The following is an 18056-nucleotide window of genomic DNA, read 5'->3' as shown; positions in this document are numbered from 1 at the left end:
GATATTCATGGGGGATTTGCCATTTGGTCTAATACCATTTGGTCTAATATCCATCACGTCTACGTCCATTTCGTCTAAACCCATTAGGTCTATATCCACTACGTCCAATAATCATTTGGTCCTTTAACCATTTGGTCCGATAACCATTTGGTCCGATAACCATTTAGTCTATTAACCAATAAGTCTAAAACCATTTAGTCTAACAACCATTTAGTCTAATACTCATTTGGTCTATAACCAATTGGTCTAATAGCCATTTGGTCTAATACCCATTTGGTCTACACACCATTTAGTCTTACATGCATTTAGTTTATTAATAAATAGACGAAATGGTATTAGACTAACTGGTTATTAGACCATACGAGTATTAGACCTAACGGTTATTAGACCAAACGGTTATTAGACCAAATGGTTATTAAAGAAATATTAGACCAAATGGTTATTAGACTATATGGTTATTAGACATACTGGTTATTAGTGGCAATTAGCCTTTCTGGTAATAGACACATTGAATATAGACTAAACGGGAATTAGACGAAATGGTATTAGACCAAATGGCAATAGACCTATTCATGATCCCTTTTATCTTTATTAATAAATGGTATAGGTCTGAAATGAGTGTTATCGGTCTACCAAATTGAAAACCCGCGACAGATTCCATACTTTTAATCTCGAGATATTTGGAATTATGAAACAACACCTCAATTTGGCTCGTTATTTTCTCCACTACTTTTCACCATAAATCAGTCAGTGTCCATGTTCTTTTGTGTTTATGCTGATGTCATTACGTATTCAATCTCGCTAATACACATTTGATTTGAAAGACAAAGGCACAAACTTGTAAATTTATCATAAATAACGGTCATGAAAGAACGAAGATATATATAAACTGTTGTGGGAACATATTGACCGTCCCTCGTATTATTAGCCTCGTCCTTCAATAATATGATTTGTTTAGTACCGGTATGTTATTGTTTATGTAACCTTCTCCCCGAGGAGAAATAAAACCTATAACAATAACATGTATAAGGGACGTGTTCGTCGGTTTGCTTTCATAAACAAACAAACATCCAGTTATATAATTGAAAACGAATAACTAATGAAAATGTTCAAAACAGTTTTCATGATACCCTTTTGAACAAGTTGAATGACAAAGCAATGCCAAGCAAAATACAGCAAACACCCTGAAAAACGTAAGTTTTCCGCAATTCGCAATATCGCTGTAAAAATAATTCCTACTATAAGAAATCTGAGGGCAATAGAGATGGCAACCACGTATAAATACACGCATAATCATCCCCATCCCCACACCCTCCCCACACACTCGCACGCACCGCTGCAAGAAATAGTGATCTTAACAGTTAACAAGTATTTTCATAGGTTAATCCAGAAACAGGTAAGACATTGTTGTTAGGCAATAGAAACAAATTAGTTCGATCTTTCGATCGACCACCAATGCTTGGTCGATCCTTGAATGGTCGAATAGTTCATGTGTGTTTTGGGCCACAATGGTCCGAGCAGATTCATGTAAAGTGTACTGAAGCTTGTGTGTTTATGTCTGCGCACAGCACACTATAAATCTCTGCTCTTCTGTTTTCTCACAATGAACGTCTCATAGCGGAGCGACCACTGCACACCCTTCTATCTGGGCAAAGGGACAAGAATTCTCATTTCTTGTGTTATCCCAACAGTAAAATTGATTAAAGATTTTTTTCTTATTTTGCACGTTATTGAGGGTGATTGTTGGCCGAAGCAGCCAAAAAAAATCACTATATAAATCAATATATTATTGAAAAATAACACTTTGTTGTTTTGCAAAAGTTCATTCTACAAATCATATACTTGCTTAATATATTGTTGTTAATGAGTTATGTACGTTTTACAAAAGTGTTGTTGTTTCAGCCCTCTTTACAACATAACTCAAGAACCACAGGACCTACAAAAGTATATCTGTGATATTTGAATTCTTGTACACACTCGCTATGAAATGGTTAATGCAATTTCACTACCATTCGCAAGATGCTGTGAACTACCATATCACAACAGTTTAAAATAGTTGCTAACCTTGAATTTGGTGAAAAACCGTCCATCATTTGAAAATTATGACATTTCGTATTGAAGATACATTTCCCCAAACAAAGGCCTAATATTTTCAAGTCTTTTTAGGAAGAAAATGTGTATCTTGAACAGACGCGTAGATTCTATCTTCCACTAATGATCCTTGTTCAGAAATCAGTACACTTAAAAAGATACTGAGCTTATGGCTGCCCTTTTTTCTCAGTTTATTCAACAAGAATAATTCAATCTATAACCAAACAAAGCAAGCATGGTACAAGTGGTAATGGAGCAATTTGGTTGTAATTCAAACACATTAGTGAACCTAAAGGTTAAAGCTAATTACAGGCAGTTGCAACGCAAGCTTCATTGAATTTGTAAATATTTGACCACAACTCGCATAAAATTCAGCTTAGATATATAACCCCTCAGCACAAATAATATTTAGCTATATAATCACGTTAGGATAACTGCTATGCCACACGCACTCGGTAAATTCAGTTGAAAGTAATGTACTCATATAGTAATTGTCCTATTATTATTCATAGTGCAGTTATGCTGCACAGCAAACATGATTCGACCTTTGCAGTACTAAAACCTGTTTAACAGGAAATTACTCCAGCAAAATCAATCGATAAAGTGCCAGTCGATCCTCCACATTGAATGGTGGGCTGCAGTTATGCCCAAATATGTCACTTGCCAATCAATAATCACCCACTTGAAATCCTCTGTTTCTCTACATACATTGACAGTTATGGACAGATTTGGAAGTTGTTTTTGCTGTTATCTGTCATTTACATATCAGGGAGGTACGACCATTTGCAGATGCCCCACCTACTTAGTTTTTAGCCTACATGTAATGTATACATTATTCTTGATTGACAGAGGGGGTTTAGTTTTAATGCCCTTCGGAAGAGAGTGGTCCACAAAATGAGTAATAGTGACTAAAGTTGCATTCGATCTACAGGGAATTTTGCAGGCCTTCTTTACTAAAACAAAAAAGTACGAATATTTCCGAACATCTAGATTAGCTAAAAATCTGGGACATGTTACAAAACTATATTTTCTAGAGTTTTAGAGAGTACAAAAAATATTGACTGGTTAGTTTTCACACAGTGACGTTAACTAGGCAATGCCCTATACCTCTAAACAACCAAGGTTGTAACATACACTGTTTGTAGAGGTCACATGTCAATGGTGAGAGCACTGTGTAGTGTGTATAGGAAACTGGACAGTAACTGCAGTATGTTGCATGGACCTTTTCGTTATCAAAGTAACAAAATACAGATTTCCTTGCCCTAATTACCAAACACGTTTATATATTACGTAAGACCTATCCAAAATATAATACGATCTAAATGTAAAAATATGTCTTTTAAATAGGAAAAAACCCGTCAACTATATTCTGGTTTGGCATAATAGACTGGTTCTATTTTGAAAAAAATCCAGAGTTCTTTGCGTAAAAGTTGGCAACCAGCTTATTTTTATTAATTTGGGTAAATGCTGGACTCGAATCTCTTGTCTGTCATGTATTTCGCCCTCAAACAGACCCCAAAATTATCCCGTAGGATCATATAGGGGCAAAAATTGATTTGATTCCAATAATACTTTCAAATAATTATGTCAAATTATGCGTCTGGCCACACGAGTCCAAGAAATGTAATGCTTGTGCGTATAGAAGTTACGGGGCACAAAGGGTCTAAGGTCGGTGGGCAACAATCAAAGTTGCTCCAATTTTCGTAAAAGTTGAGGCAAATAATTGTTAAGAGGTTTCAGAAAAAGAATAGTTTGCACTTTCTGCGATGTCTAGTTATTATGTTACACAGCAAAGAGTTAAAAGATATGTAGGATTCCATATAATTTAATGGCATCTTGTATTTATTTATCATCTATCTTCTGACCTTCACATCGCAGATTCTTTTTCTGAATCCCTTGTACTTTTCCTCAATCCCTTGTTTTTACGAAAATCGGAGCAACTGTAATTTTTCACACCTGTACCACATGCAAATTGACCTTTGACCTGTTTAGCCCCTATAGTTACATATAATTATGTCCTACGCGCAAATATGTTACATTTTTGTGATCCTTTGGCCCAGACAAATAATTTGACATGCTTTTTAGTGAATTTGGAGCATGTTTAATTTTTGTTCCATCTATGATCATATCGGGGATTTGGGGTCTTTGTTAGGGTCACGGGGCTCAAAACAGCTTCGCAAACAAAAGGTTTGAATTCAGCATACAAGCAAATAAGTGGGGTGCAGCTTTTACTCGAACTTGCCGCTTGAAGCTTTTAAGCTTCAAAAATAAGCACATATGTCAAACTTTATAAGAGAGTTAGTTGCAACAAGTTTCTCGTCAATATATCTGATGCAAGTAATGCGGCGCGTGTCAAGTCAGGCAAGTGAACATGCAATAATGAAGTGGAACATACTTACGATAAGAAATAAAACACGAAGGCCATAATGATATAAATCAGTCTACTCTTGCTCTATTTCTCTCACTTCGAATGCAAATCAATTGGAGCACATCGTAACTTAACTTATACAGACAATTATCTGAAACGGTGTGCATAGTCAGGTTTGATTAAATCGAGGTAACTATCTTGATGATCGGTCATGTCAGAATCCCGGGGGTGGGGATGGGGGTGGGGGTGGGTTGGTAGGCCTGATCATACGGTATGTTCTCCCGAAAAAAAACCCTTTTTGGATTTCGAAGCTCCAAAAGACACCCTAAATTTGAGCAAAAGACCCTTGAATTTGATAATTTCACCTTTAAAGGAGTATTTCGTGATCCTAGCATCCTCTTTTTATGACATTTTCAGTAGATATCCACGAAAAAAGCTTATTCCCAAAATTTCAGTTGATTCCGATTTTGGGTTTGCGAGTTTGCGAGAACGAAATTCAAATTTCACGATATCTTTGCTAAACGAATTAATCTGCAAGAAATTGTTGGTACACAAACATTATGTAGCCAGAGGTTTCCAGTGGGGGATGATGCTGTGGATCACGAAATGCCCTTTTAAAAGACCCCTAAATTGTTCATTCCTCACATTTCTGTTTTTTCAGGCGATTTTCAACCAGAAAGTCAAGAAAGACCCTTGATTTTGACTGTTAATGTTCACAGCTCCAAAAGACCTTCCCTTTTCTTGTTCGCAGCTTCAAAAGACCCCTTTTTACCGGTACGCCCGGTCGGCTTTCAAAGACCCATCACCTCATAATCCCGGGAGAACATACCCACCATTTTATGATGTGCCCCCCCCCCCGGGTCAGAATGTGCGTTTTAATGCACATATATATACTTCATATTGCTGCCGCCCTCGGGTACAATGCAGCCCAGCAACTTTGTGGTTGTAACAGTACCAGTGCAGCATCATTCCAGTACCGTGCGTGTACTGTACGTGTGACTCTAGAGTACCCACACAGGTACTCTAGAATATACAAATGAAGTAGCTGCGCCGCAGTTTACCTCTGTGAAGGCATTAATAAGAATTTGATTGTGTAAATCACACCAATACGACACTTACTGACCGGTATTCGTAGAAAGTATTAAGGAACAAACACACATGAAATGTAAGTTTCATCAGACCTTAAGAATTAAACATTTATAAGAGAATTATTCAAACACTTTTGGCACTTCACAAACGCGAAAATTGTTTGCAATTATAACAGTTTTAAAAATGTTTAAAAAAAAACCGTTGGACCTCGCCCCGAGACCTCGTCTTCGATGTGCTAAGAACTTGGAACCCTCTCGCAAGGCTCAAAAAGTTTTGCCCCTTTCCCCCCTTTTTTTCTGAACACTCCTCAACTACTACAGGGTGTCCCAGAAAAATTACCGAGTGAATAAAATTGAACGTAAGTCGAGAAGTAGACATTATTTAAGATGTGGCCCATAGCCTTTTTTATTGTGTATCACGTACGAACATTTTTATTTCATTCGGTTGACTGGTTGCGAAGAAATTAACGATTACATAATGTGCGCATCAATGTAGTTCATTCCAAGTTTGATCACCGGCTATTTTTTCATACTCGCTCACCGCTTCCTAAAGTTTGTGTATCTCATTAAATTTAGTCCACATTATCAATTCTATAATCCGACGTTGTTATGCTATTCATGCTTTCACTGAAGATGAATAACAGTTTGTCCGAGAGAACTTTGATTTCTGCAACTTTAATTCTTACGGTTGTGCAAATCTGTTATATTTTAACTTTCCAAGAACATTTGGGCCAAGAATGACAATGATCAAGAACTTACAGTTTATGTGTGATTTTTAATACCATGCAACATTAATGTTGAAGTTTTAAAAGATTAAAATTTGCATTGCAATCTCTACGAAATATTCAAAAACATAAATGTGTTTGAGAAATTTTTTAAGCCAGCTGGAATGCAATAATTCTTTATGCAACATTATTTTATACCAACATTAACGAAAACGATATTTACAAGTACCGAGCATCATCTTACATGCAAGCCTTCATTTTCAATATCGTGCAGGTTTTCAAATTTGAACAAAACCTAATTAAATGTTTTGCAAGAAACAGATTGTTTAAAAGAACGAAAAGGAGTTCACAGAACAAAACATGAAGCCCATTGACAATTAACCACTATTAATGCGCATTGTGTTGAATGATCTTTCTTTCGAACTTGGAATGAAGTGAATTGACGCATACGTTATGTAATCGCTCATTTCTTCGCAATCGGTCAACTGATTCCAGTAAAATCGACGTACAGGATGCAGAATAAGATGGGCTACACGCTGATGCTTAGATGTGTGGATTCTGATGTCTATTTCTCGACTTACGTCCAAATTCATTTGCACGGTAATTTTTCTGGAACACCCTGTAATATATATAGTATTGTAGAGATTACGCGATGTGCACATTTTTGCCTTGTTAATAAAAGCATAGATAAAAGCGCGGGGTCACTAGCCTGTTTTATTTTGAGAATGCAATTGAAAACTTCCAATAACCAAGTCCCACTAAAGGCGTTGGAAGTATTTTGAGTGATAATAAAAATTCTCTCGGCCGAACGACAGAATATAAAGCGGAGTTCGTTCCAGGAGTCTTAATGCGAGTCGGAGCCTTTAGACCATATTTTTTTCCAGTTTTGGTGAGTTTGTTAAAGAGTTTATTTCTGCAGGGTAATATATTGATCTTATAGGAAATGAGTCAAGGTCACATTTATATTTCCATATGTATTGCAGTTGTTGATCGAGTTATGATAGGACAAACCGAAAGTTTTCGCTATTTTCCCCCTCCCATGAAAATCATGCACGTGGAGGAAAAATAAAACCCATTATAGTGAGCCTTGTAATCTCACGTATTGAACACACACTTTTCCTGCTATAGTGTGGGTTTTATTTATCTCAATATGTGATGCGATCAAGCAAAATCAAGCGGAACTCAGAAATATTAAATTTTCAGTTTCTTATAGAGGCCTTGCATTTGACGTATCATCCCGTAAATATGGCGGACTACTCAAATGCATTCAACAAAAGCATGATTGCAATCTACCGTGACAGTTCGTCTCACACATATAACCCTGCACTACGATCAAATAGGTTGATGACAACATTTGATTGAATGGACTACACTCCGCCATAACTACGGTGAAGGACACCGGCTCAAATCCTTTGTTTGGAGCCAATCGATAATTTCATGCAGGGCCTAGTAAAATGCACTTACAAAGCTGGATTTTGCAGGAACCACCATTGAAATTGAATAACCAGTTCAAAGGATATGAGCAATTTAAGGGCTGGGGTATGAACGTTTGGACAGTATTTATTTTGGGACATTAGAGCACATCAGACATATCGAATTGCATTCTGAATACGAAGAATGTCATTCTGATATCAAATAATTTTGAATTTTTGAAATTCGCAATTTAATACACATTTTATGGCAAATCATTAAAAATTGATATTTTTGATATTTAACAGTACTTGAAGTAAACTTTATAAATCTGATGATTTATACTTAAAGTGTATGTAGGTGGGATGAAAAGCCGACGATCAATTGAAAATTTTGACCTTTGGTATTGAAGATATGGATTTTTTTCCCAAAACACCAAAAAAAATTAGGTCTTTTGGGAAAAAATCCATATCTTCAATATGAAAGGTCAAAATTTTCAATTGACCGTCGGCTTTTTCCTCCCTGCTACATACACTTTAAGAATATAACATTAGATTTATATAATTTACTTCGAGGACTGTTATATATCAAAAATTTGAAAAATATCAAATTTTTATAATTTGTCATAAAATTTGTATTATATTGTGATTTTCAAAAAATGAAAATTATTTGATATCAGAAAGACATGCTTTGTATTCAGAATTCAATTCGATAGGTCTGAGGTGCTCTCATGTCCCACAAAAAATACTGTCGAAACGCAATAAACGCTTATTTTAGATCCCTTAAGAGTTTTTAAAACAAGAGGAAACAAAAGGAAATATTTCCTTTGTTTGGCTATATCTCAAAATCAATATTTCCGAGTCCGACTGATTTTGCTTGATCGCATCACATATTTTTGAGCACAAATACGCTAGCTCGTCTCAGAGCTGTGGTACCGCTCCAACTCACCTTTTAAGATATATTGGAATTACTAACTAAGTATTAAAATACTTAGTTAGTAATTCCTATTATCTTGGTGTAAGATTATTCATTGCTGTAGATAAATTTATTCCTCTTTAAGCTTCTTTACCATGTCTTTCCAGCACTCAGTGCTGATAGAGTTGTAAACAGATCGCTAATAACGATAATTTGATTGGTAAGCACGCGTTATTTTCTCTCTCTATTATGCTCTTTCACGGAGGTATAACAACAAAAACCAAGTAAATGTCATGTGAAAAAGTTTATTACAGTTTACTTTTTTATGTGCGTTGAAGTGAAGAAAACAATAATACTTCAGTACACTCTATAAAAAATCATGTCTTAGCCATCGTGTCTTAGCCATCGTGTCTTAGTTATCGTGTCTTGGTTATCGTGTCTTGTAAATATAGACACGTCGTTATTGACATGACATAACATGTAAACAGTGGAGCCATGGATATGTGTCTAAGGCCCCGTATCCATAGGCTGTTCCCTTGTGGCGTGTGCCCTTGTTCCGTGTTCACTTGTTCCCATGTGACCTGCCACACAGACAACCTATGGATACGGCCACTAAGCAAAACAAAGGTTCGTTGTCTATGTGGCAGGTCACATGGGAACAAGTGAACACGGAACAAGGGCACACGCCACAAGGGAACAGCCTATGGATATGGGGCCTTACTGTCTTGCCTGAAAGAAAACACAATCTATTAAGACACGTCTTGTGAAGCAGATTATGAGACACAAGTAATGTCTCCATGTACGACTAATTGAGACACGTATTTATTTTTTGTCTTCTGGTATAGACATGACTTGTTAGAAGACATGTCTCAGTTAAACACAGGTGAATGAACTTGCGCCTCAGCTACAGCCAATACATAATAAGCCAAATCGGCATTGCAATGCATTGCGGGACAGTTTTTGCAGTTTTTGGACACTTTGCCCTCTGACCTATCGGAAAAATGATTTTTTTTTTGTATAAAATATCATTTAAAATGTTTTACTAGAATAAAAAAATATGATTAGGCCTTTTTCATAAATTAATTATTTGAAATATTGTTGTTGATAACATTATTTAAAATAATAAATGAATGAATAATAATTACATCAATTTCCCGATATGTCAGAGGTCAAAGTGTCCCAAAACTGCTCTCAAAAACTGGAAGTTACAATGCCGATTGGGCTTACTATGTTTCTATTTTTATTGTTGAAGGTACGTGTATTTGCAAGAAACTCTTGCCAAGCAGATCGGCAACACATCATATTTTACAGAGTGGCTTTACATAACTGACCACGGTGAAACAGCATTTTCGTTATCATGGATAATATAAAATATAAAAGATATACGATGTGCGTGATTTAGCGAGACAGATTTCCTTGTGTTCATTTCATTCTAAATGTCATCACTTTCTCATCATGGTATTTTTAGTCGTCGGTATTGTAGTTCATTTACGCCGCCCTTTCCCCATGGATTTACTATTAAAGGCCCATTCAGTGATTTGCTCATCTGGTTGATCGTAAAAATCATCAAAATTCAGGTATTGGCACCTTTGTTAGTGTCATAGAAATTGCTAACATAGCCTGTTGGTGTTTCAATACTTAAGTAGAGAAATTAACTACATGTACGAGTATTTCAGTTACTTTGTCAATACTGCTGTTTTCCCTCGTTTTTTGGCCAATGTTTTTCTTGTTGTTGTTTTTTGACAATTTTAATCCTAATCATTCAGGCAATTTATAACAATTTCATTTTTTACACCTTTGCTGGGATAGCTGTATGGGCCTTTAAATACAGACGCACATGACGCATTCAACAAACTATCTACATACATTGTATATTCATTTATCAATCATTAAGGTCTCACTCAAGAGAATATTCATGCCAGTTGAATAGAATGCGTTTATGTTAAATCTAGTCACCTTTAACAAGTAACTTCTATAAGTAAAATCATAGACAGAGTTCTCTCTACTGTCTATGGTTAAATGTAATCAATGTAAAGAGGAAACAGCAAAAATAGCAACAGGAGTTAGTTAATCCTTCTACATACTTGGGGGGAAATCACTTGGGTTAATTAATTAAAACCACGTTAATTAACTAAAACATAAAACGTAGACCTTAAAGCAAAAGTTACGATGCTTCTGTTGTATGCGTGGAAGCCACTCCATGAGGTCTGTTCGCGTTTGATACTCCAGACTCAAGTGCCATGATGCTTTCCACCCGGTTCGACGGGCAAAATATCGACCTTAATCCTTGCCGAAATTGCTGATATTTTAAAGCGTAGATTATTGGATTAATGCTGACATTACATGTTATCATTATCACAGAAACGTGAAAGAATGTGCTGTTGAAGTCTAAATGTCCTCCCAGACAAAATTGCAAGTATGCTATCTGGTTAGGTCCCCAGCATATGAAATACACTAAAACGACTAAGAAGAGCACTTTAAGAATGTTACGTTCGATTTTTTGTCGTTCTCTATCTTTATGCGAGATCGCTGCAGCTTCACCTGACGGATTGGCAGTTGCTGCGACTTGGACTGGGACATGTACTTTTTGTTTTCGTATTTCATACCACATACTCATATAAGCGAACATCATCGCGCAAATTGGTATTATATAATAAAGTAAAACGGTGACTATACCTAAACCGGCAGTTAGATTTAGACCCAGTCGACCAATATTGCACATTGTGCCAGAATCATCCAAGTTGTACATAAAGATAACATAAGTTATAAATGTGAAACCTAATACCCACAGGATCGGGAACAAAGATAAGACACGATTTCTGGAGATGAGCATGTTATGTTGTAATGGATACAGAATGGAATGCCATCGTTCTAGCGTAAGAGATACCAGATTCATTGTCGATACCATATAACACGACCAAAGTGGATATCTCGACAGCCATAGCTTACACATGACGCGTGGTATGATGTAGCCAGTTGGAACACTTACTTCAGTAATTGTTAGCGCTATAACTAAGAAAGAACTCATTAAATCTACTATGGACTGGTGTAAGATAAACAGATTGGTGACAGTACGTAGTCTCCGTACTCGTGATAGTACGAATACAACCAACGCGTTACCAAGTAACCCGGTGATGCTGACAATGAAGTAACAGGCGATAACCCATTCTCCCCCTGCAGCCTCTACTGAAGCAGAATGACTATCAGAAGTATTCACTGTAAAGTTGGGTTCCATAGTAAACATATCCATCTTAACCATAAAACACTTGTGGTATTTAAAGAATAACAATTATGTCCTGCTGTTGCACCAAAAACGTGTGTCACTTTGTACAATTCCTGAAAGAGTATATATTTGATCCATACTGAACAGGAAAACAGAATATTGTGATCATATTAAACACTCGGATCGAATCAATAAGTTGCAAGTTATGTTGCCATGTGTCCAATGCTCAGATATTTCGATATACAAAGCAAAATGTTGAATTGGAAACAGACAAAAGTCTCTTTTTGGTAGTATGCTGTTCTTTGCAGCCTTGAAAACCTTGTTGTCATCACATTTTGTGCAAGAAAAAGGCTACGAAGAAATATTAAACGCCGGCCGCGTAAAGCTAGTGAGTATTTGCGGTTACATATGCTGTGTTAGCAAGTAACGCCGCATCAATCACTTATTTGACGACAGGTGAATTTATTTTGTAGCAAATCTTTACTCTTATTGGATTGGCTGGTTGCTGACATAGCACATGCGCACTCGCCTTCACTTTACATCGGCTACATCGCTGGATCATATTTAACATTTATATCTTATTTCTATCTTTTTCTTCTACTAATTTGCAAGAAAGGCAGAATAATAGGTAAGCAAGAGTACATTATAGACGGTCAGCTCAATATATGGGTCAATAAAAGTGGTCTCACGTTTTCCCCAAAAATGTTGTTATTTCATTGCCATTAATATTTTATAACAAACAAAAACATATGCGTAGGAATCCGCACTATTTGTATCTAGGACAGATTCATATTGATATCTTAATAGCAGCAGATGCCTGTAGAATGAAATAAGTTTCATTTGATACCTTCGTGACCTTGAAGCGTGTCAGTTGTTTGTACCGTGAACACCCGGGAAGCGGTAAGCGTACTTTAGTGGCAAACTTGCTTACGTTGCATACAACTCACAGTAGCCTATAATTACAATGCTCCTAATTCAATTATATCAGATGTGACGTTGTCTCATACGATTGGTTATACAACACATTCATGAAATACTATATCTCATTACATAATAATACATTGCATTAACTTATATTAAGTTTAAAGGTACGGTACATTAAAAGGTCCATTCAGTGATTTGCTCATCCGGACGTTCGTAAAAATGATCATAATACAGATTTCGGTACCTTTGTTATTGTCATAGATGTGCTAACATAGCTTGCTAATACTTCAGCTGAAAGCCGTGTATGAATGACAAAATATGATATTTTATATGAATTTATATACCGTGACAGTATATAAATTAGCTACATGTATTTCAATGTGGCTTCAACTTTGTCAACAATGCTGTTTCCTTGTTTTAATGCCAAATATTTCATTTCAGAAATACCTAATGAAAATGTTAATGACTTTTAACATATCTCATTAATATTACAATAAAGATGACGGTTTGAACGAAGATCATTAAGTTGGGCTTGTGACGAGTGTCGGGCGATATTAAGCAGGCATTTTGTTCGTGACTCCTTCTCATCGTTCTCCAAAATTCAATTTACATAAAACTTTCAGCGTATGGATTATAATAAACATTTTTGTTTAGAGGTAGGAAGGAAGAAATTCAAGGTCAGGCCAGAATAAACAGGCAATATGAAGTGGATGAATATGCTTTTTGTAAACCTTGGAAATATGATTTCCTTTAATAACTTTGGACTTTAACATGCAACATACCACGGTAAACGAGTGATCCTAGAATCCAATCGGAACCATATTATATTCAAATAATACATTTATCACTATAATTGCGATTAACTCATGAAATTATAGCTATGTCTGGCTTCGATTGTGATAAATTGCAGCTCTTTAGTCCCGGGCTAATGTCAACGTTTTCGAATTTATACATCAAATGACATTTCACTTGATTTGGTTTTATTACTTGATTTGATTTGATTTATTTTAGAATATTTAAATTAAATGAAGCAAAATCATGAAACCCACACAAGGACAATTAAATCACACGGACTACAGACTCTTGTCAAAAGCCCGTATATTGCCTAAGCAGCGCCCACTTCAACCAACTATAAAATTTCGAGGGAGCTTAAGGGATCTGGAATGAGCGTTTTGAGCGTTTCGACAGTATTTTTTGTGGGACATGAGAGCACATCAGATATATCAAATTGCATTCTGAATACGAAGAATGTCTTTCTGATATCAAATAATTTTCATTTGAAATTTTGATATTGTTCACATTTTTGATATATAACAGTCCTCGAAGCAAATTTTATAAATCTAATGATATATTCTTGTATGTAGCTGGGAGGAAAAGCCGACGATCAATTGAAAATTTTGACCTTTCATATTGAAGATATGGATTTTTTTCCCAAAAAGACCTAATTTGTTTTGGTGTTTTGGGAAACAAATCCATATCTTCAATACGAAAGGTCAAGATTTTCTATTGATCGTCGGCTTTTCCTCCCAGCTACATACACTTTAAGAATATATCATTAGATTTATAAAATTTACTTCGAGGACTGTTATAGGATATCCAAAATGTGAAAAATATCAAATTTTTATAATTTGTCATTAAATTTTTTTATTATATCGTGAATTTCAAAAAATGAAAATTATTGAATGATACAGAAAGACATTCTTCGTATTCAATTCGATATGTCTGATGTGCTCTCATGTCCCACAAAAAATACTGTCGAAACGTTCAAAACGCTCATTCCAGATCCCTTAAGATATGTAAAAACATCAAAATTTATAACCTGCCCAAAGTGTCTGTTTTTGACATGACACGCCACATAATATTCATACCATACCGGTGTAACTTACGTGTTTGATTTGGTTCAATAATTACAAAGAAACGATATGCGCACACATGTCACAATGTATCATTTCAGATCAATTTCAGAGACAGAGAGAGAAAAAAAACAAAGATTCCCCAGGCGAGGCTTGAACTCGCAACCTCCGCATTTCTAAACAGCTGTAGACTCATCAGCGAGGAATGTACTGTTTATAAGTACAGCGCGCTAACCGATTGCGCCACTGGGGACTCGTGCCATAATGAAACTAATTTCACTGTATGTTCCTTCCCCGGATTCCTCAGATCAAACAATTAAAATGATTAAGTCATAGAGGCGTGTACGTACGTTCTCGTGCCTCGTAGCTGCATTACATAATTAGTGGTTTATTACATAACCATTTACTCAAATGTGTACATAATAAACATGTTTATTAAAACGTTGCATCATTTTAGAATTGATAAGTTACATCTAAATAGAGAAAAACAAATTTAAGTATCTATTTACAAATTGAAATCTTATTTTCGATTATGATAATCAATAGCTGCTAAATGAGATTTGTCATCTAGTTGTGGTCCAGGAGCGAATGTGTGCGAACCGTGGATGGTCGCATGGTTAACCCATTACAGAAATTGATTATGAACACAACAAGAGCCTCCGTGGCGCAATTGGTTAGCGCGTTCGGCTGTTAACCGAAAGGTTGGTGGTTCGAGCCCACCCGGGGGCGTCTGAAACATTTTCTTTTGATTGTTCGAAATTATTTCATTTGTCTTCAAATGATATTAGCAATCGATAGAAACACAGAGCAAGGCGCGGTATTGGTTATTATCGCAATTAGCGCAATTTTGCTATTACTGTTATTAGCGTTATGTTAGTGTATAAGGCTATGGGAATTAGCGCTAATTGCAGTGCTAATAGGAAAATGCGTTAATTGCGATAATAGCCAGAACATTTTTTATCAGTAGCAAAGCATTAGCAAATCATGCTATTAGCGCTACTATCGCTAATAACGAATAGTTAGCAGTATTTTGCTAGTTATGCTAATAAGAAAATACTAAGGAGACACGCTATTAGCGCTAATAACGAATAGTTAGCAGTATTTTGCTAGTTATGCTAAAAAGAAAATACTAAGGAGACGCGCTATTAGCGCTAATAGCGCTAATAGCGCTAATAACGAATAGTTAGCAGTATTTTGCTAGTTATGCTAATAAGAAAATACTAAGGAGACACGCTATTAGCGCTAATAGTGCTAATAACGAATAGTTAGCAGTATTTTGCTAGTTATGCTAATAAGAAAATACTAAGGAGACGCGCTATTAGCGCTAATAGCGCTAATAGCGCTAATAACGAATAGTTAGCAGTATTTTGCTAGTTATGCTAATAAGAAAATACTAAGGAGACACGCTATTAGCGCTAATATCGCTAATAACGAATAGTTAGCAGTATTTTGCTAGTTATGCTAATAAGAAAATACTAAGGAGACGCGCTATTAGCGCTAATAGCGCTAATAGCGCTAATAGCGCTAATAACGAATAGTAAGCAGTATTTTGCTAGTTATGCTAATAAGAAAATACTAAGGAGACGCGCTATTAGCGCTAATAGCGCTAATAACGAATAGTTAGCAGTGTTTTTGCTAGTTATGCTAATAAGAAAATACTAAGAAGACGCGCTATTAGCGCTAATAGCGCTAATAACGAATATTTAGCAGTATTTTGCTAGTTATGCTAATAAGAAAATACTAAGGAGACGCGCTATTAGCGCTAATAGCGCTAATAGCGCTAATAACGAATAGTTAGCAGTGTTTTGCTAGTTATGCTAATAAGAAAATACTAAGGGGACGTGCTAAATTTGAAAATATTCTAACTTTTGGGAAAGCGCGCTATTAGCGCTAATAGCGAGTAATAGTACGTCATTTGCAATTATGCTAAATTTAAAAAAAGATTCTAAGTCTACGGAAAACGCGCTATAATAGCGAGTAATAACACGTTATATGCAATTGTGCTAAATTTTAAAACATTTTAACTCTAGGGAAAGCGCGCTATTAGCGCTAATAGCGCTATTAGCGCTAATAGCCAGTAATAGCACGTCATATGCAATTGTGCTAAATTTATATTGGAACTCACTTGGAGTGTTTAGTTGTCGTATGGGAGTCTCCGGCCTCGGGCCTGTCGGCCCTACGGCCTTGGTGTTTTTTGTTGGTGGTGCGGACAGCGGTCACCATAACGTTCTTGCCCTGCGGTTCCTTTTATATTGGAACTCACTTGGTGTGATTACTTGTCGTATGGGAGTCTCCGGCCTCGGGCCTGCCGGTCCTGCGGCCTTGATGTTTTTGTTGATGGTGGGGACAGCGGTCACACTAGCTTTCTTGCCCTGCGGGCCCTTTTATATTGGAACTCACTTGGAGTGTATAGCTGTGGGATGGGCGTCTCCGGCCTCGGACGTGCCGGCCCTGCGGCCTTGATGTTTTTTGTTGATGTTGGGGACAGGGGTCACACTAAGTTTCTTGCCCTGCAGGGGCCCATTTATTTTGGAACTCACTTGGAGTGTTTAGTTGTCGTATGGGAGTCACCGGCCCTGCGGCCTTGATGTTTTTTGCTGATGGTCGGGACAGCGGTCACACAAAATTTATTGCCCTGCAGGGGCCCTTTTATATTGGAACTCACTTGGAGTGTTTAGTTGTCGTATGGGGAGTCACCGGCCTCAAGCCTGCCGGCCCTGCGGCCTTGATGTTTTTTGCTGATGTTGGGGACAGGGGTCACACTAAGTTTCTTGCCCGGCGGGGCCCATTTATTTTGGAACTCACTTGGAGTGTTTAGTTGTCGTATGGGTCACCGGCCTCAGGCCTGCCGGCCCTGCGGCCTTGATGTTTTTTGCTGATGGTGGGGACAGCGGTCACACAAAATTTATTGGCCTGCGGGGCCTTTTATATTGGAACTCACTTGGAGTGTTTAGTTGTCGTATGGGAGTCACCGGCCTCAAGCCTGCCGGCCCTGCGGCCTTTATGTTTTTTGCTGATGTTGGGGACAGGGTTCACACTAAGTTTCTTGCCCTGCGGGGCCCATTTATTTTGGAACTCACTTGGAGTGTTTAGTTGTCGTATGGGAGTCACCGGCCTCGGGCCTGCCGGCCCTGCGGCCTTGATGTTTTTTGCTGATGGTGGGGACAGCGGTCACACAAAATTTATTGCCCTGCAGGGCCCTTTTATATTGGAACTCACTTGGAGTGTTTCGTTGTCGTATGGGAGTCACCGGCCCAGGCCTGCCCGCCCTGCGGCCTTGATGTTTTTGCTGATGGTGGGGACAGCGGTCACACTAAATTTCGTTGCTCTTGCCCTGCGGGCCGTTTTATATTGGAACTCACTTGGAGTGTTTAGTTGTCGTATGGGAGTCACCGGCCTGCCGGCCCTGCGGCCTTGATGTTTTTGATGATGGTGGGGACAGCTTTAACACTAGCTTTC

General features: G+C 37.2%; 2 non-coding genes across 2 annotated transcripts; one reads left to right on the top strand and one right to left on the bottom strand.

The window, feature by feature from the left end:
- Positions 1 to 14735: 14735 nt before the first annotated feature.
- Positions 14736 to 14850, bottom strand: Trnai-uau (transfer RNA isoleucine (anticodon UAU)). The gene is made up of 2 exons: positions 14813 to 14850; positions 14736 to 14771 (listed from the first exon to the last, which is right to left on the bottom strand). It is a non-coding gene; the product is annotated as a tRNA-Ile (tRNA).
- Positions 14851 to 15252: 402 nt separating this feature from the next.
- On the top strand, positions 15253 to 15326 carry Trnan-guu (transfer RNA asparagine (anticodon GUU)). The gene has a single exon. It is a non-coding gene; the product is annotated as a tRNA-Asn (tRNA).
- Positions 15327 to 18056: the final 2730 nt, after the last annotated feature.

Source organism: Amphiura filiformis, chromosome 3 (assembly GCF_039555335.1).
Source record: "Amphiura filiformis chromosome 3, Afil_fr2py, whole genome shotgun sequence".
Classification (NCBI taxonomy): domain Eukaryota; kingdom Metazoa; phylum Echinodermata; class Ophiuroidea; order Amphilepidida; family Amphiuridae; genus Amphiura; species Amphiura filiformis.
This window is presented reverse-complemented; position numbering and strand designations above follow the sequence as displayed.